Below are 20973 nucleotides of genomic sequence, written 5' to 3' on the forward strand. Positions count from 1 at the left end.
AAATCTACATTTATTTCTAGACAGTGTGTGAGGCCTATATTTAATCCAAATTGCAGTTACAGTCAGTTTCTGTATTAAACAAACTCTGCTTGCTGTGACCAGTGGGAAGAAAATCAGCACTGATATCTAGGCCGTGTGTGACGCCTATATTTAATCCAAATTGCAGTTGCAGTCAGTTTCTGTATTATACAAACTCTGCTTGCTGTGACCAGTGAGAAGCAAATCAGCACTGATATCTAGTCCGTGTGTGACGCCTATATTTAATACAATTTACAGTTACAGTCAGTTTCTGTATTATACAAACTCTGCTTGCTGTGACTAGTGAGAAGCAAATCATCACTGATATCTAGGTCGTGTGTGAGGCCTATATTTAATCCAAATTGCAGTTACAGTCAGTTTCTGTATTATACAAACTCTGCTTGCTGTGACCAGTGAGAAGCAAATCAGCACTGATATCTAGGTCGTGTGTGACGCCTATATTTAATCCAAATTGCAGTTACAGTCAGTTTCTGTATTATACAAACTCTGCTTGCTGTGACCAGTGAGAAGCAAATCAGCACTGATATCTAGGCTGTGTGTGTCGCCTATATTTAATCCAAATTGCAGTTACAGTCAGTTTCTGTATTATACAAACTCTGCTTGCTGTGACCAGTGAGAAGCAAATCAGCACTGATATCTAGGCCGTGTGTGACGCCTATATTTAATCCAAATTGCAGTTACAGTCAGTTTCTGTATTGTTCAAACTCTGCTTGCTGTGACCAGTGAGAAGAAAATCTACATTTATTTCTAGACAGTGTGTGAGGCCTATATTTAATCCAAATAGCAGTTACAGTCAGTTTCTGTATTATACAAACTCTGCTTGCTGTGACTAGTGAGAAGCAAATCATCACTGATATCTAGGTCGTGTGTGAGGCCTATATTTAATCCAAATTGCAGTTACAGTCAGTTTTGTATTATACAAACTCTGCTTGCTGTGACCAGTGAGAAGCAAATCAGCACTGATATCTAGGCCGTGTGTGAGGCCTATATTTAATCCAAATTGCAGTTACAGTCAGTTTCTGTATTATACAAACTCTGCTTGCTGTGACCAGTGAGAAGCAAATCAGCACTGATATCTAGGCCGTGTGTGACGCCTATATTTAATACAAATTGCAGTAACAGTCAGTTTCTGTATTGTTCAAACTCTGCTTGCTGTGACCAGTGAGATGCAAATCAGCACTGATATCTAGGCCGTGTGTGAGGCCTATATTTAATCCAAATTGCAGTTACAGTCAGTTTCTGTATTATACAAACTCTGCTTGCTGTGACCAGTGAGAACCAAATCAGCACTGATATCTAGGCCGTGTGTGACGCCTATATTTAATCCAAATTGCAGTTGCAGTCAGTTTCTGTATTGTTCAAACTCTGCTTGCTGTGACTAGTGAGAAGCAAATCTTCACTGATATCTAGGCCGTGTGTGACGCCTATATTTAATCCAAATTGCAGTTACAGTCAGTTTCTGTATTATACAAACTCTGCTTGCTGTGACCAGTGAGAAGCAAATCAGCACTGATATCTAGGCTGTGTGTGACGCCTATATTTAATCCAAATTGCAATTACAGTCAGTTTCTGTATTATACAAACTGTGCTTGCTGTGACCAGTGAGAAGCAAATCAGCACTGATATCTAGGCCGTGTGTGAGGCCTATATTTAATCCAAATTGCAGTTACAGTCAGTTTCTGTATTAAACAAACTCTGCTTGCTGTGACCAGTGAGAAGCAAATCTACACTGATATCTAGGCCGTGTGTGAGGCCTATATTTAATCCAAATTGCAGTTGCAGTCAGTTTCTGTATTATACAAACTCTGCTTGCTGTGACCAGTGAGAAGCAAATCAGCACTGATATCTAGGCCGTGTGTGACGCCTATATTAAATCCAAATAGCAGTTACAGTCAGTTTCTGTATTATACAAACTCTGCTTGCTGTGACCAGTGAGAAGCAAATCTACACTGATATCTAGGCCGTGTGTGAGGCTATATTTAATCCAAATTGCAGTTACAGTCAGTTTCTGTATTATACAAACGCTGCTTGCTGTGACCAGTGAGAAGCAAATCAGCACTGATATCTAGGCCATGTGTGAGGCCTATATTTAATCCAAATTGCAGTTACAGTCAGTTTCTGTATTGTTCAAACTCTGCTTGCTGTGACTAGTGAGAAGCAAATCATCACTGATATCTAGGCCGTGTGTGACGCCTATATTTAATCCAAATTGCAGTTACAGTCAGTTTCTGTATTATACAAACTCTGCTTGCTGTGACCAGTGAGAAGCAAATCAGCACTGATATTTAGGCCGTGTGTGACGCCTATATTTAATCCAAATTGCAGTTACAGTCAGTTTCTGTATTATACAAACTGTGCTTGCTGTGACCAGTGAGAAGCAAATCAGCACTGATATCTAGGCCGTGTGTGAGGCCTATATTTAATCCAAATTGCAATTACAGTCAGTTTCTGTATTATACAAACTCTGCTTGCTGTGACCAGTGAGAAGCAAATCAGCACTGATATCTAGGCCGTGTGTGAGGCCTATATTTAATCCAAATTGCAGTTACAGTCAGTTTCTGTATTATACAAACTCTGCTTGCTGTGACCAGTGAGAAGCAAATCAGCACTGATATCTAGGCCGTGTGTGAGGCCTATATTTAATCCAAATTGCAGTTACAGTCAGTTTCTGTATTATACAAACTCTGCTTGCTGTGACCAGTGAGAAGAAAATCAGCACTGATATCTAGGCCGTGTGTGACGCCTATATTTAATCCAAATTGCAGTTACAGTCAGTTTCTGTATTATACAAACTCTGCTTGCTGTGACCAGTGAGAAGCAAATCTACACTGATATCTAGGCTGTGTGTGACGCCTATATTTAATCCAAATTGCAGTTACAGTCAGTTTCTGTATTATACAAACGCTGCTTGCTGTGACTAGTGAGAAGCAAATCAGCACTGATATCTAGGCCGTGTGTGAGGCCTATATTTAATCCAAATTGCAATTACAGTCAGTTTCTGTATTATACAAACTCTGCTTGCTGTGACCAGTGAGAAGCAAATCTACACTGATATCTAGGCCATGTGTGAGGCCTATATTTAATCCAAATTGCAGTTACAGTCAGTTTCTGTATTATACAAACTCTGCTTGCTGTGACCAGTGAGAAGCAAATCAGCACTGATATCTAGGCCGTGTGTGAAGCCTATATTTAATCCAAATAGCAGTTACAGTCAGTTTCTGTATTATACAAACTCTGCTTGCTGTGACCAGTGAGAAACAAATCAGCACTGATATCTAGGCCGTGTGTGACGCCTACATTTAATCCAAATTGCAATTACAGTCAGTTTCTGTATTATACAAACTCTGCTTGCTGTGACCAGTGAGAAGCAAATCAGCACTGATATTTAGGCCGTGTGTGACGCCTATATTTAATCCAAATTGCAGTTACAGTCAGTTTCTGTATTAAACAAACTCTGCTTGCTGTGACCAGTTAGAAGCAAATCTACACTGATATCTAGGCCGTGTGTGAGGCCTATATTTAATCCAAATTGCAGTTACAGTCAGTTTCTGTATTATACAAACTCTGCTTGCTGTGACCAGTGAGAAGAAAATCAGCACTGATATCTAGGCCGTGTGTGACGCCTATATTTAATCCAAATTGCAATTACAGTCAGTTTCTGTATTATACAAACTCTGCTTGCTGTGACCAGTGAGAAGCAAATCAGCACTGATATTTAGGCCGTGTGTGACGCCTATATTTAATCCAAATTGCAGTTACAGTCAGTTTCTGTATTAAACAAACTCTGCTTGCTGTGACCAGTGAGAAGCAAATCTACACTGATATCTAGGCCGTGTGTGAGGCCTATATTTAATCCAAATTGCAGTTGCAGTCAGTTTCTGTATTATACAAACTCTGCTTGCTGTGACCAGTGAGAAGCAAATCAGCACTGATATCTAGGCCGTGTGTGACGCCTATATTAAATCCAAATAGCAGTTACAGTCAGTTTCTGTATTATACAAACTCTGCTTGCTGTGACCAGTGAGAAGCAAATCTACACTGATATCTAGGCCGTGTGTGAGGCCTATATTTAATCCAAATTGCAGTTACAGTCAGTTTCTGTATTATACAAACGCTGCTTGCTGTGACCAGTGAGAAACAAATCAGCACTGATATCAAGGCCATGTGTGAGGCCTATATTTAATCCAAATTGCAGTTACAGTCAGTTTCTGAATTGTTCAAACTCTGCTTGCTGTGACTAGTGAGAAGCAAATCATCACTGATATCTAGGCCGTGTGTGATGCCTATATTTAATCCAAATTGCAGTTGCAGTCAGTTTCTGTATTATACAAACTCTGCTTGCTGTGACCAGTGAGAAGCAAATCAGCACTGATATCTAGGCCGTGTGTGAGGCCTATATTTAATCCAAATTGCAGTTACAGTCAGTTTCTGTATTATACAAACTCTGCTTGCTGTGACCAGTGAGAAGCAAATTAGCACTGATATCTAGGCCATGTGTGAGGCCTATATTTAATCCAAATAGCAGTTACAGTCAGTTTCTGTATTATACAAACTCTGCTTGCTGTGACCAGTGAGAAGCAAATCAGCACTGATATCTAGGCTGTGTGTGTCGCCTATATTTAATCCAAATTGCAATTACAGTCAGTTTCTGTATTATACAAACTCTGCTTGCTGTGACCAGTGAGAAGCAAATCAGCACTGATATCTAGGCCGTGTGTGACGCCTATATTTAATCCAAATTGCAGTTACAGTCAGTTTCTGTATTGTTCAAACTCTGCTTGCTGTGACCAGTGAGAAGAAAATCTACATTTATTTCTAGACAGTGTGTGAGGCCTATATTTAATCCAAATTGCAGTTACAGTCAGTTTCTGTATTAAACAAACTCTGCTTGCTGTGACCAGTGGGAAGAAAATCAGCACTGATATCTAGGCCGTGTGTGACGCCTATATTTAATCCAAATTGCAGTTGCAGTCAGTTTCTGTATTATACAAACTCTGCTTGCTGTGACCAGTGAGAAGCAAATCAGCACTGATATCTAGTCCGTGTGTGACGCCTATATTTAATACAATTTACAGTTACAGTCAGTTTCTGTATTATACAAACTCTGCTTGCTGTGACTAGTGAGAAGCAAATCATCACTGATATCTAGGTCGTGTGTGAGGCCTATATTTAATCCAAATTGCAGTTACAGTCAGTTTCTGTATTATACAAACTCTGCTTGCTGTGACCAGTGAGAAGCAAATCAGCACTGATATCTAGGTCGTGTGTGACGCCTATATTTAATCCAAATTGCAGTTACAGTCAGTTTCTGTATTATACAAACTCTGCTTGCTGTGACCAGTGAGAAGCAAATCAGCACTGATATCTAGGCTGTGTGTGTCGCCTATATTTAATCCAAATTGCAGTTACAGTCAGTTTCTGTATTATACAAACTCTGCTTGCTGTGACCAGTGAGAAGCAAATCAGCACTGATATCTAGGCCGTGTGTGACGCCTATATTTAATCCAAATTGCAGTTACAGTCAGTTTCTGTATTGTTCAAACTCTGCTTGCTGTGACCAGTGAGAAGAAAATCTACATTTATTTCTAGACAGTGTGTGAGGCCTATATTTAATCCAAATTGCAGTTACAGTCAGTTTCTGTATTATACAAACTCTGCTTGCTGTGACTAGTGAGAAGCAAATCATCACTGATATCTAGGTCGTGTGTGAGGCCTATATTTAATCCAAATTGCAGTTACAGTCAGTTTTTGTATTATACAAACTCTGCTTGCTGTGACCAGTGAGAAGCAAATCAGCACTGATATCTAGGCCGTGTGTGAGGCCTATATTTAATCCAAATTGCAGTTACAGTCAGTTTCTGTATTATACAAACTCTGCTTGCTGTGACCAGTGAGAAGCAAATCAGCACTGATATCTAGGCCGTGTGTGACGCCTATATTTAATACAAATTGCAGTAACAGTCAGTTTCTGTATTGTTCAAACTCTGCTTGCTGTGACCAGTGAGATGCAAATCAGCACTGATATCTAGGCCGTGTGTGAGGCCTATATTTAATCCAAATTGCAGTTACAGTCAGTTTCTGTATTATACAAACTCTGCTTGCTGTGACCAGTGAGAACCAAATCAGCACTGATATCTAGGCCGTGTGTGACGCCTATATTTAATCCAAATTGCAGTTGCAGTCAGTTTCTGTATTGTTCAAACTCTGCTTGCTGTGACTAGTGAGAAGCAAATCTTCACTGATATCTAGGCCGTGTGTGAGGCCTATATTTAATCCAAATTGCAGTTACAGTCAGTTTCTGTATTATACAAACTCTGCTTGCTGTGACCAGTGAGAAGCAAATCAGCACTGATATCTAGGCTGTGTGTGACGCCTATATTTAATCCAAATTGCAATTACAGTCAGTTTCTGTATTATACAAACTGTGCTTGCTGTGACCAGTGAGAAGCAAATCAGCACTGATATTAGGCCGTGTGTGAGGCCTATATTTAATCCAAATTGCAGTTACAGTCAGTTTCTGTATTAAACAAACTCTGCTTGCTGTGACCAGTGAGAAGCAAATCTACACTGATATCTAGGCCGTGTGTGAGGCCTATATTTAATCCAAATTGCAGTTGCAGTCAGTTTCTGTATTATACAAACTCTGCTTGCTGTGACCAGTGAGAAGCAAATCAGCACTGATATCTAGGCCGTGTGTGACGCCTATATTAAATCCAAATAGCAGTTACAGTCAGTTTCTGTATTATACAAACTCTGCTTGCTGTGACCAGTGAGAAGCAAATCAGCACTGATATCTAGGCCGTGTGTGAGGCCTATATTTAATCCAAATTGCAGTTACAGTCAGTTTCTGTATTATACAAACGCTGCTTGCTGTGACCAGTGAGAAGCAAATCAGCACTGATATCTAGGCCATGTGTGAGGCCTATATTTAATCCAAATTGCAGTTACAGTCAGTTTCTGTATTGTTCAAACTCTGCTTGCTGTGACTAGTGAGAAGCAAATCAGCACTGATATCTAGGCCGTGTGTGACGCCTATATTTAATCCAAATTGCAGTTACAGTCAGTTTCTGTATTATACAAACTCTGCTTGCTGTGACCAGTGAGAAGCAAATCAGCACTGATATTTAGGCCGTGTGTGACGCCTATATTTAATCCAAATTGCAGTTACAGTCAGTTTCTGTATTATACAAACTGTGCTTGCTGTGACCAGTGAGAAGCAAATCAGCACTGATATCTAGGCCGTGTGTGACGCCTATATTTAATCCAAATTGCAATTACAGTCAGTTTCTGTATTATACAAACTCTGCTTGCTGTGACCAGTGAGAAGCAAATCAGCACTGATATCTAGGCCGTGTGTGAGGCCTATATTTAATCCAAATTGCAGTTACAGTCAGTTTCTGTATTATACAAACTCTGCTTGCTGTGACCAGTGAGAAGCAAATCAGCACTGATATCTAGGCCGTGTGTGAGGCCTATATTTAATCCAAATTGCAGTTACAGTCAGTTTCTGTATTATACAAACTCTGCTTGCTGTGACCAGTGAGAAGAAAATCAGCACTGATATCTAGGCCGTGTGTGACGCCTATATTTAATCCAAATTGCAGTTACAGTCAGTTTCTGTATTATACAAACTCTGCTTGCTGTGACCAGTGAGAAGCAAATCTACACTGATATCTAGGCCGTGTGTGACGCCTATATTTAATCCAAATTGCAGTTACAGTCAGTTTCTGTATTATACAAACTCTGCTTGCTGTGACTAGTGAGAAGCAAATCAGCACTGATATCTAGGCCGTGTGTGAGGCCTATATTTAATCCAAATTGCAGTTACAGTCAGTTTCTGTATTATACAAACTCTGCTTGCTGTGACCAGTGAGAAGCAAATCAGCACTGATATCTAGGCCGTGTGTGAGGCCTATATTTAATCCAAATTGCAGTTACAGTCAGTTTCTGTATTATACAAACTCTGCTTGCTGTGACCAGTGAGAAGCAAATCAGCACTGATATCTAGGCCGTGTGTGAAGCCTATATTTAATCCAAATAGCAGTTACAGTCAGTTTCTGTATTATACAAACTCTGCTTGCTGTGACCAGTGAGAAGCAAATCAGCACTGATATCTAGGCCGTGTGTGACGCCTATATTTAATCCAAATTGCAGTTACAGTCAGTTTCTGTATTATACAAACTCTGCTTGCTGTGACCAGTGAGAAGCAAATCAGCACTGATATTTAGGCCGTGTGTGACGCCTATATTTAATCCAAATTGCAGTTACAGTCAGTTTCTGTATTAAACAAACTCTGCTTGCTGTGACCAGTGAGAAGCAAATCAGCACTGATATCTAGGCCGTGTGTGACGCCTATATTTAATCCAAATTGCAGTTGCAGTCAGTTTCTGTATTATACAAACTCTGCTTGCTGTGACCAGTGAGAAGCAAATCAGCACTGATATCTAGGCCGTGTGTGACGCCTATATTAAATCCAAATAGCAGTTACATTCAGTTTCTGTATTATACAAACTCTGCTTGCTGTGACCAGTGAGAAGCAAATCTACACTGATATCTAGGCCGTGTGTGAGGCCTATATTTAATCCAAATTGCAGTTACAGTCAGTTTCTGTATTATACAAACGCTGCTTGCTGTGACCAGTGAGAAGCAAATCAGCACTGATATCTAGGCCATGTGTGACGCCTATATTTAATCCAAATTGCAGTTACAGTCAGTTTCTGTATTAAACAAACTCTGCTTGCTGTGACCAGTGAGAAGCAAATCAGCACTGATATCTAGGCCATGTGTGAGGCCTATATTTAATCCAAATTGCAGTTACAGTCAGTTTCTGTATTGTACAAACTCTGCTTGCTGTGACAGTGAGAAGCAAATCAGCACTGATATCTAGGCCGTGTGTGACGCCTATATTTAATCCAAATTGCAGTTACAGTCAGTTTCTGTATTATACAAACTGTGCTTGCTGTGACCAGTGAGAAGCAAATCAGCACTGATATCTAGGCCGTGTGTGACGCCTATATTTAATCCAAATTGCAATTACAGTCAGTTTCTGTATTATACAAACTCTGCTTGCTGTGACCAGTGAGAAGCAAATCAGCACTGATATCTAGGCCGTGTGTGAGGCCTATATTTAATCCAAATTGCAGTTACAGTCAGTTTCTGTATTATACAAACTCTGCTTGCTGTGACCAGTGAGAAGCAAATCAGCACTGATATCTTGGCCGTGTGTGAGGCCTATATTTAATCCAAATTGCAGTTACAGTCAGTTTCTGTATTATACAAACTCTGCTTGCTGTGACCAGTGAGAAGAAATCAGCACTGATATCTAGGCCGTGTGTGACGCCTATATTTAATCCAAATTGCAGTTACAGTCAGTTTCTGTATTATACAAACTCTGCTTGCTGTGACCAGTGAGAAGCAAATCAGCACTGATATCTAGGCCGTGTGTGACGCCTATATTTAATCCAAATTGCAGTTACAGTCAGTTTCTGTATTATACAAACTCTGCTTGCTGTGACCAGTGAGAAGCAAATCAGCACTGATATCTAGGCCGTGTGTGAGGCCTATATTTAATCCAAATTGCAGTTGCAGTCAGTTTCTGTATTATACAAACTCTGCTTGCTGTGACCAGTGAGAAGCAAATCAGCACTGATATCTAGGCCGTGTGTGACGCCTATATTTAATCCAAATAGCAGTTACAGTCAGTTTCTGTATTATACAAACTCTGCTTGCTGTGACCAGTGAGAAGCAAATCAGCACTGATATCTAGGCCGTGTGTGACGCCTATATTTAATCCAAATTGCAGTTACAGTCAGTTTCTGTATTATACAAACGCTGCTTGCTGTGACCAGTGAGAAGCAAATCAGCACTGATATCTAGGCCGTGTGTGAGGCCTATATTTAATCCAAATTGCAGTTACAGTCAGTTTCTGTATTATACAAACTCTGCTTGCTGTGACCAGTGAGAAGCAAATCTACACTGATATCTAGGCCGTGTGTGATGCCTATATTTAATCCAAATTGCAGTTACAGTCAGTTTCTGTATTATACAAACTCTGCTTGCTGTGACCAGTGAGAAGCAAATCAGCACTGATATCTAGGCCGTGTGTGAGCCTATATTTAATCCAAATTGCAGTTACAGTCAGTTTCTGTATTATACAAACTCTGCTTGCTGTGACCAGTGAGAAGCAAATCAGCACTGATATCTAGGCCGTGTGTGACGCCTATATTTAATCCAAATTGCAGTTACAGTCAGTTTCTGTATTATACAAACTCTGCTTGCTGTGACCAGTGAGAAGCAAATCAGCACTGATATCTAGGCCGTGTGTGACGCCTATATTTAATCCAAATTGCAGTTACAGTCAGTTTCTGTATTATACAAACTCTGCTTGCTGTGACCAGTGAGAAGCAAATCAGCACTGATATCTAGGCCGTGTGTGACGCCTATATTTAATCCAAATTGCAGTTACAGTCAGTTTCTGTATTATACAAACTCTGCTTGCTGTGACCAGTGAGAAGAAAATCTACACTGATATCTAGGCCGTGTGTGAGGCCTATATTTAATCCAAATTGCAGTTACAGTCAGTTTCTGTATTATACAAACTCTGCTTGCTGTGACCAGTGAGAAGAAAATCAGCACTGATATCTAGGCCGTGTGTGACGCCTATATTTAATCCAAATTGCAGTTACAGTCAGTTTCTGTATTATACAAACTCTGCTTGCTGTGACCAGTGAGAAGCAAATCAGCACTGATATCTAGGCCGTGTGTGACGCCTATATTTAATCCAAATTGCAGTTACAGTCAGTTTCTGTATTATACAAACTCTGCTTGCTGTGACCAGTGAGAAGCAAATCAGCACTGATATCTAGGCCGTGTGTGAGGCCTATATTTAATCCAAATTGCAGTTACAGTCAGTTTCTGTATTATACAAACTCTGCTTGCTGTGACCAGTGAGAAGCAAATCAGCACTGATATCTAGGCCGTGTGTGACGCCTATATTTAATCCAAATTGCAGTTACAGTCAGTTTCTGTATTATACAAACTCTGCTTGCTGTGACCAGTGAGAAGCAAATCAGCACTGATATCTAGGCGTGTGTGACGCCTATATTTAATCCAAATTGCAGTTACAGTCAGTTTCTGTATTATACAAACTCTGCTTGCTGTGACCAGTGAGAAGCAAATCAGCACTGATATCTAGGCCGTGTGTGACGCCTATATTTAATCCAAATTGCAGTTACAGTCAGTTTCTGTATTATACAAACTCTGCTTGCTGTGACCAGTGAGAAGAAAATCAGCACTGATATCTAGCCGTGTGTGAGGCCTATATTTAATCCAAATTGCAGTTACAGTCAGTTTCTGTATTATACAAACTCTGCTTGCTGTGACCAGTGAGAAGCAAATCATCACTGATATCTAGGTCGTGTGTGAGGCCTATATTTAATCCAAATTGCAGTTACAGTCAGTTTCTGTATTATACAAACTCTGCTTGCTGTGACCAGTGAGAAGCAAATCAGCACTGATATCTAGGCCATGTGTGAGGCCTATATTTAATCCAAATTGCAGTTACAGTCAGTTTCTGTATTATACAAACTCTGCTTGCTGTGACCAGTGAGAAGCAAATCAGCACTGATATCTAGGTCGTGTGTGACGCCTATATTTAATCCAAATTGCAGTTACAGTCAGTTTCTGTATTATACAAACTCTGCTTGCTGTGACCAGTGAGAAGCAAATCAGCACTGATATCTAGGCCGTGTGTGACGCCTATATTTAATCCAAATTGCAGTTACAGTCAGTTTCTGTATTATACAAACTCTGCTTGCTGTGACCAGTGAGAAGCAAATCAGCACTGATATCTAGGCCGTGTGTGACGCCTATATTTAATCCAAATTGCAGTTACAGTCAGTTTCTGTATTATACAAACTCTGCTTGCTGTGACCAGTGAGAAGCAAATCAGCACTGATATCTAGGCCGTGTGTGAGGCCTATATTTAATCCAAATTGCAGTTACAGTCAGTTTCTGTATTATACAAACTCTGCTTGCTGTGACCAGTGAGAAGCAAATCAGCACTGATATCTAGGCCTTGTGTGAGCCTATATTTAATCCAAATTGCAGTTACAGTCAGTTTCTGTATTATACAAACTCTGCTTGCTGTGACCAGTGAGAAGCAAATCAGCACTGATATCTAGGCCGTGTGTGACGCCTATATTAAATCCAAATAGCAGTTACAGTCAGTTTCTGTATTATACAAACTCTGCTTGCTGTGACCAGTGAGAAGCAAATCAGCACTGATATCTAGGCCGTGTGTGAGGCCTATATTTAATCCAAATTGCAGTTACAGTCAGTTTCTGTATTATACAAACTCTGCTTGCTGTGACCAGTGAGAAGCAAATCAGCACTGATATCTAGGCCGTGTGTGAGGCCTATATTTAATCCAAATTGCAGTTACAGTCAGTTTCTGTATTATACAAACTCTGCTTGCTGTGACCAGTGAGAAGCAAATCATCACTGATATCTAGGCCGTGTGTGACGCCTATATTTAATCCAAATTGCAGTTACAGTCAGTTTCTGTATTATACAAACTGTGCTTGCTGTGACCAGTGAGAAGCAAATCAGCACTGATATCTAGGCCGTGTGTGACGCCTATATTTAATCCAAATTGCAGTTACAGTCAGTTTCTGTATTATACAAACTCTGCTTGCTGTGACCAGTGAGAAGCAAATCAGCACTGATATCTAGGCCGTGTGTGACGCCTATATTTAATCCAAATTGCAGTTACAGTCAGTTTCTGTATTATACAAACTCTGCTTGCTGTGACCAGTGAGAAGCAAATCAGCACTGATATCTAGGCCGTGTGTGAGGCCTATATTTAATCCAAATTGCAGTTACAGTCAGTTTCTGTATTATACAAACTCTGCTTGCTGTGACCAGTGAGAAGCAAATCAGCACTGATATCTAGGCCGTGTGTGAGGCCTATATTTAATCCAAATTGCAGTTACAGTCAGTTTCTGTATTATACAAACTCTGCTTGCTGTGACCAGTGAGAAGCAAATCAGCACTGATATCTAGGCCGTGTGTGACGCCTATATTTAATCCAAATTGCAGTTACAGTCAGTTTCTGTATTATACAAACTCTGCTTGCTGTGACCAGTGAGAAGCAAATCAGCACTGATATCTAGGCCGTGTGTGACGCCTATATTTAATCCAAATTGCAGTTACAGTCAGTTTCTGTATTATACAAACTCTGCTTGCTGTGACCAGTGAGAAGCAAATCAGCACTGATATCTAGGCCGTGTGTGAGGCCTATATTTAATCCAAATTGCAGTTACAGTCAGTTTCTGTATTAAACAAACTCTGCTTGCTGTGACCAGTGAGAAGCAAATCAGCACTGATATCTAGGCCGTGTGTGAGGCCTATATTTAATCCAAATTGCAGTTACAGTCAGTTTCTGTATTATACAAACTCTGCTTGCTGTGACCAGTGAGAAGCAAATCAGCACTGATATCTAGGCCGTGTGTGACGCCTATATTTAATCCAAATTGCAGTTACAGTCAGTTTCTGTATTATACAAACTCTGCTTGCTGTGACCAGTGAGAAGCAAATCAGCACTGATATCTAGGCCGTGTGTGACGCCTATATTTAATCCAAATTGCAATTACAGTCAGTTTCTGTATTATACAAACTCTGCTTGCTGTGACCAGTGAGAAGCAAATCAGCACTGATATCTAGGCCGTGTGTGACGCCTATATTTAATCCAAATTGCAGTTACAGTCAGTTTCTGTATTATACAAACTCTGCTTGCTGTGACCAGTGAGAAGCAAATCAGCACTGATATCTAGGCCGTGTGTGACGGCCTATATTTAATCCAAATTGCAGTTACAGTCAGTTTCTGTATTATACAAACTCTGCTTGCTGTGACCAGTGAGAAGCAAATCAAGCCTGATATCTAGGCCGTGTGTGACGCCTATATTAAATCCAAATAGCAGTTACAGTCAGTTTCTGTATTATACAACTCTGCTTGCTGTGACCAGTGAGAAGCAAATCTACACTGATATCTAGGCCGTGTGTGAGGCCTATATTTAATCCAAATTGCAGTTACAGTCAGTTTCTGTATATACAAACGCTGCTTGCTGTGACCAGTGAGAAGCAAATCAGCACTGATATCTAGGCATGTGTGACGCCTATATTAATCCAAATTGCAGTTACAGTCAGTTTCTGTATTAAACAAACTCTGCTTGCTGTGACCAGTGAGAAGCAAATCAGCACTGATATCTAGGCCATGTGTGAGGCCTATATTTAATCCAAATTGGCAAGTTACAGTCAGTTTCTGTATTATACAAACTCTGCTTGCTGTGACCAGTGAGAAGCAAATCAGCACTGATATCTAGGCCGTGTGTGACGCCTATATTTAATCCAAATTGCAGTTACAGTCAGTTTCTGTATTATACAAACTCTGCTTGCTGTGACCAGTGAGAAGCAAATCAGCACTGATATCTAGGCCGTGTGTGACGGCCTATATTTAATCCAAATTGCAGTTACAGTCAGTTTCTGTATTATACAAACTCTGCTTGCTGTGACCAGTGAGAAGCAAATCAGCACTGATATCTAGGCCGTGTGTGAGGCCTATATTTAATCCAAATAGCAGTTACAGTCAGTTTCTGTATTATACAAACTCTGCTTGCTGTGACCAGTGAGAAGCAAATCAGCACTGATATCTAGGCCGTGTGTGACGCCTATATTTAATCCAAATTGCAGTTACAGTCAGTTTCTGTATTATACAAACTCTGCTTGCTGTGACCAGTGAGAAGCAAATCAGCACTGATATCTAGGCCGTGTGTGAGGCCTATATTTAATCCAAATTGCAGTTACAGTCAGTTTCTGTATTATACAAACTCTGCTTGCTGTGACCAGTGAGAAGCAAATCTACACTGATATCTAGGCCGTGTGTGACGCCTATATTTAATCCAAATTGCAGTTACAGTCAGTTTCTGTATTATACAAACTCTGCTTGCTGTGACCAGTGAGAAGCAAATCAGCACTGATATCTAGGCCGTGTGTGACGCCTATATTAAATCCAAATAGCAGTTACAGTCAGTTTCTGTATTATACAAACTCTGCTTGCTGTGACCAGTGAGAAGCAAATCTACACTGATATCTAGGCCGTGTGTGAGGCCTATATTTAATCCAAATTGCAGTTACAGTCAGTTTCTGTATTATACAAACTCTGCTTGCTGTGACCAGTGAGAAGCAAATCAGCACTGATATCTAGGCCATGTGTGAGGCCTATATTTAATCCAAATTGCAGTTACAGTCAGTTTCTGTATTGTTCAAACTCTGCTTGCTGTGACTAGTGAGAAGCAAATCATCACTGATATCTAGGCCGTGTGTGACGCCTATATTTAATCCAAATTGCAGTTACAGTCAGTTTCTGTATTATACAAACTCTGCTTGCTGTGACCAGTGAGAAGCAAATCAGCACTGATATCTAGGCCGTGTGTGACGCCTATATTTAATCCAAATTGCAGTTACAGTCAGTTTCTGTATTATACAAACTGTGCTTGCTGTGACCAGTGAGAAGCAAATCAGCACTGATATCTAGGCCGTGTGTGACGCCTATATTTAATCCAAATTGCAGTTACAGTCAGTTTCTGTATTATACAAACTCTGCTTGCTGTGACCAGTGAGAAGCAAATCAGCACTGATATCTAGGCCGTGTGTGAGGCCTATATTTAATCCAAATTGCAGTTACAGTCAGTTTCTGTATTATACAAACTCTGCTTGCTGTGACCAGTGAGAAGCAAATCAGCACTGATATCTAGGCCGTGTGTGAGGCCTATATTTAATCCAAATTGCAGTTACAGTCAGTTTCTGTATTATACAAACTCTGCTTGCTGTGACCAGTGAGAAGAAAATCAGCACTGATATCTAGGCCGTGTGTGACGCCTATATTTAATCCAAATTGCAGTTACAGTCAGTTTCTGTATTATACAAACTCTGCTTGCTGTGACCAGTGAGAAGCAAATCTACACTGATATCTAGGCCGTGTGTGACGCCTATATTTAATCCAAATTGCAGTTACAGTCCGTTTCTGTATTATACAAACTCTGCTTGCTGTGACCAGTGAGAAGCAAATCAGCACTGATATCTAGGCCGTGTGTGACGCCTATATTTAATCAAATTGCAGTTACAGTCAGTTTCTGTATTATACAAACTCTGCTTGCTGTGACTAGTGAGAAGCAAATCAGCACTGATATCTAGGCCGTGTGTGAGGCCTATATTTAATCCAAATTGCAATTACAGTCAGTTTCTGTATTATACAAACTCTGCTTGCTGTGACCAGTGAGAAGCAAATCTACACTGATATCTAGGCCATGTGTGAGGCCTATATTTAATCCAAATTGCAGTTACAGTCAGTTTCTGTATTATACAAACTCTGCTTGCTGTGACCAGTGAGAAGCAAATCAGCACTGATATCTAGGCCGTGTGTGACGCCTATATTTAATCCAAATTGCAGTTACAGTCAGTTTCTGTATTATACAAACTCTGCTTGCTGTGACCAGTGAGAAGCAAATCAGCACTGATATCTAGGCCGTGTGTGACGCCTATATTTAATCCAAATTGCAATTACAGTCAGTTTCTGTATTATACAAACTCTGCTTGCTGTGGACCAGTGAGAAGCAAATCAGCACTGATATTTAGGCCGTGTGTGACGCCTATTTTTAATCCAAATTGCAGTTACAGTCAGTTTCTGTATTAAACAAACTCTGCTTGCTGTGACCAGTTAGAAGCAAATCTGCACTGATATCTAGGCCGTGTGTGAGGCCTATATTTAATCCAAATTGCAGTTGCAGTCAGTTTCTGTATTATACAAACTCTGCTTGCTGTGACCAGTGAGAAGCAAATCAGCACTGATATCTAGGCCGTGTGTGACGCCTATATTAAATCCAAATAGCAGTTACAGTCAGTTTCTGTATTATACAAACTCTGCTTGCTGTGACCAGTGAGAAGCAAATCTACACTGATATCTAGGCCGTGTGTGAGGCCTATATTTAATCCAAATTGCAGTTACAGTCAGTTTCTGTATTATACAAACGCTGCTTGCTGTGACCAGTGAGAAGCAAATCAGCACTGATATCTAGGCCATGTGTGAGGCCTATATTTAATCCAAATTGCAGTTACAGTCAGTTTCTGTATTGTTCAAACTCTGCTTGCTGTGACTAGTGAGAAGCAAATCATCACTGATATCTAGGCCGTGTGTGACGCCTATATTTAATCCAAATTGCAGTTACAGTCAGTTTCTGTATTATACAAACTGTGCTTGCTGTGACCAGTGAGAAGCAAATCAGCACTGATATCTAGGCCGTGTGTGACGCCTATATTTAATCCAAATTGCAGTTACAGTCAGTTTCTGTATTATTCAAACTCTGCTTGCTGTGACCAGTGAGAAGCAAATCAGCACTGATATCTGGGCCGTGTGTGAGGCCTATATTTAATCCAAATTGCAGTTGCAGTCAGTTTCTGTATTATACAAACTCTGCTTGCTGTGACCAGTGAGAAGCAAATCAGCACTGATATCTAGGCGTGTGTGACGCCTATATTAATCCAAATTGCAGTTACAGTCAGTTTCTGTATTATACAAACTCTGCTTGCTGTGACCAGTGAGAAGAAATCAGCACTGATATCTAGGCCGTGTGTGACGCCTATATTTAATCCAAATTGCAGTTACAGTCAGTTTCTGTATTGTTCAAACTCTGCTTGCTGTGACCAGTGAGAAGAAATCTACATTTATTTCTAGACAGTGTGTGAGGCCTATATTTAATCCAAATAGCAGTTAGGCTTATTGCGCACGACCGTATGGCTTTTTCAGTGTTTTGCGATCCGTTTTTCACGGATCGTTGTTCCGTTTTTTGTTTTCCGTTGTGTTTCCGTTTCTGTTCCGTTTTTCCGTTCCGTTTTTCCGTATGGCATATACAGTATACAGTAATTACATAGATAAAATTGGGCTGGGCATAACATTTTCAATAGATGGTTCAGCAAAAAACGGAACGGAAACGGAAGACATACGGATGCATTTCCGTATGTGTTCCGTTTTTTTGCGGACCCATTGACTTGAATGGAGCCACGGACTGTGATTTGCGGGCAATAATAGGACATGTTCTATGTTAAAACGGAACGGAAAAACGGAAATACGGACACGGAATGCTTACGGAGTACATTCCGTTTTTTTTGCGGACCCATTGAAATAAATGGTTCCGTATACGGGACCGTATACGGAACGCAAAAAACGTCCAGTAAACGGGAAAAAAAAACGTCCGTGTGCAATAGGCCTTACAGTCAGTTTCTGTATTAAACAAACTCTGCTTGCTGTGACCAGTGGGAAGAAAAATCAGCACTGATATCTAGGCCATGTGTGAGGCCTATATTTATCCAAATTGCAGTTGCAGTCAGTTTCTGTATTATACAAACTCTGCTTGCTGTGACCAGTGAGAAGCAAATCTACACTGATATCTAGGCCGTGTGTGACGCCTATATTTAATCCAAATTGCAGTTGCAGTCAGTTTCTGTATTATACAAACTCTGCTTGCTGTGACCAGTGAGAAGCAAATCAGCACTGATATCTAGTCCGTGTGTGACGCCTATATTTAATCCAATTTGCAGTTACAGTCAGTTTCTGTATTATACAATTTCTGCTTGCTGTGACTAGTGAGAAGCAAATCATCACTGATATCTAGGTCGTGTGTGACGCCTATATTTAATCCAAATTGCAGTTATTCAGTTTCTGTATTAAACAAAGTCTGCTTGCTGTGACCAGTGAGAAGCAAATCAGCACTGATATCTAGGCCGTGTGTGAGGCCTATATTTAATCCAAATTGCAGTTACAGTCAGTTTCTGTATTATACAAACTCTGCTTGCTGTGACCAGTGAGAAGCAAATCAGCACTGATATCTAGGCCGTGTGTGACGCCTATATTTAATCCAAATTTGCAGTTACAGTCAGTTTCTGTATTATACAAACTCTGCTTGCTGTGACCAGTGAGAAGCAAATCAGCACTGATATCTAGGCCGTGTGTGACGCCTATATTTAATCCAAATTGCAGTTGCAGTCAGTTTCTGTATTGTTCAAACTCTGCTTGCTGTGACCAGTGGGAAGAAAATCAGCACTGATATCTAGGCCGTGTGTGAGGCCTATATTTAATCCAAATTGCAGTTACAGTCAGTTTCTGTATTATACAAACTCTGCTTGCTGTGACCAGTGAGATGCAAATCAGCACTGATATCTAGGCCGTGTGTGAGGCCTATATTTAATCCAAATTGCAGTTACAGTCAGTTTCTGTATTATACAAACTCTGCTTGCTGTGACCAGTGAGAAGCAAATCAGCACTGATATCTAGGCCATGTGTGAGGCCTATATTTAATCCAAATTGCAATTACAGTCAGTTTCTGTATTATACAAACTCTGCTTGCTGTGACCAGTGAGAAGCAAATCTACACTGATATCTAGGCCGTTTGTGAGGCCTATATTAATCCAAATTGCAGTTGCAGTCAGTTTCTGTATTAAACAAACTCTGCTTGCTGTGACCAGTGAGAAGCAAATCAGCACTGATATCTAGGCCGTGTGTGAGGCCTATATTTAATCCAAATTGCAGTTGCAGTCAGTTTCTGTATTAGGCCTAGTTCACACAAACGTTTTTTTTGCGAGTGTACGGGCCGTTTTCTTGTGTTCCGTATACGGTCCGTATACGGATCTATTCATTTCAATGGTTCCGCAAAAAAAACGGAATGTGTTCCGTATGCATTCCGTTTCCGTATTTCCGTTTTTTCCGTTCCGTTGAAAGATAGAGCTTGTCCTATATTTGGGCCGCAAATCACGGGTCGTGGCTCCATTCAAGTCAATGGGTCCGCAAAAAAACGGAAACACATACGGAAATGCATCGTATGTCTTCGTTTCGTTCCGTTTCCGTTCCGTTTTTTCTGAACCATCATTGAAAATGTTATTGGCCAGCCCAATTTTTTCTATGTAATTACTGTATACTGTACATGGCATACGGAAAAAACGGAACGGAAAAACACGGAAAGGAAACGGAAAACAAACGGAACTCAAAAACGGAACAACGGATCCGTGAAAAACGGACCGCAAAAAACGCTAAAAGCCTACAGTCGTGTGTGAACTTGGCCCTTATACAAACTCTGCTTGCTGTGACCATTGAGAAGCAAAACGCCGACTGATATCTAGGCCGTGTGTGACGCCTATATTTAATCCAAATTGCAATTACAGTCAGTTTCTATCTTATACAAACTCTGCTTGCTGTGACAGTGAGAAGCCAAATCAGCACTGATATCTAGGCTGTGTGTGTCGCCTATATTTAATCCAAATTGCAGTTACAGTCAGTTTCTGTATTATACAAACTCTGCTTGCTGTGACCAGTGAGAAGCAATTCTTCACTGATTATCTAGGCCGTGTGTGACGCCTATATTTAATCCAAATTGCAGTTACAGTCAGTTTCTGTATTATACAAAACTCTGCTTGCTGTGACCAGTGAGAAGAAATCTACATTTATATCTAGACAGTGTGTGAGGCCTATATTTAATCCAAATTGCAGTTACAGTCAGTTTCTGTATTAAACAAACTCTGCTTGCTGTGACCAGTGAGAAGCAAATCAGCACTGATATCTAGGCCGTGTGTGACGCCTATATTTAATCCAAATTGCAGTTGCAGTCAGTTTCTGTATTATACAACTCTGCTTGCTGTGACCAGTGAGAAGCAAATCAGCACTGATATCTAGTCCGTGTGTGAGGCCTATATTTAATTCAATTTGCAGTTACAGTCAGTTTCTGTATTATACAAACTCTGCTTGCTGTGACCAGTGAGAGGCAAATCAGCACTGATATCTAGGTCCGTGTGTGAGGCCTATATTTAATCCAAATTGCAGTTACAGTCAGT

This window comes from Bufo bufo, chromosome 3 (genome assembly GCF_905171765.1).
Source record: "Bufo bufo chromosome 3, aBufBuf1.1, whole genome shotgun sequence".
In the NCBI taxonomy this organism is placed as follows: domain Eukaryota; kingdom Metazoa; phylum Chordata; class Amphibia; order Anura; family Bufonidae; genus Bufo; species Bufo bufo.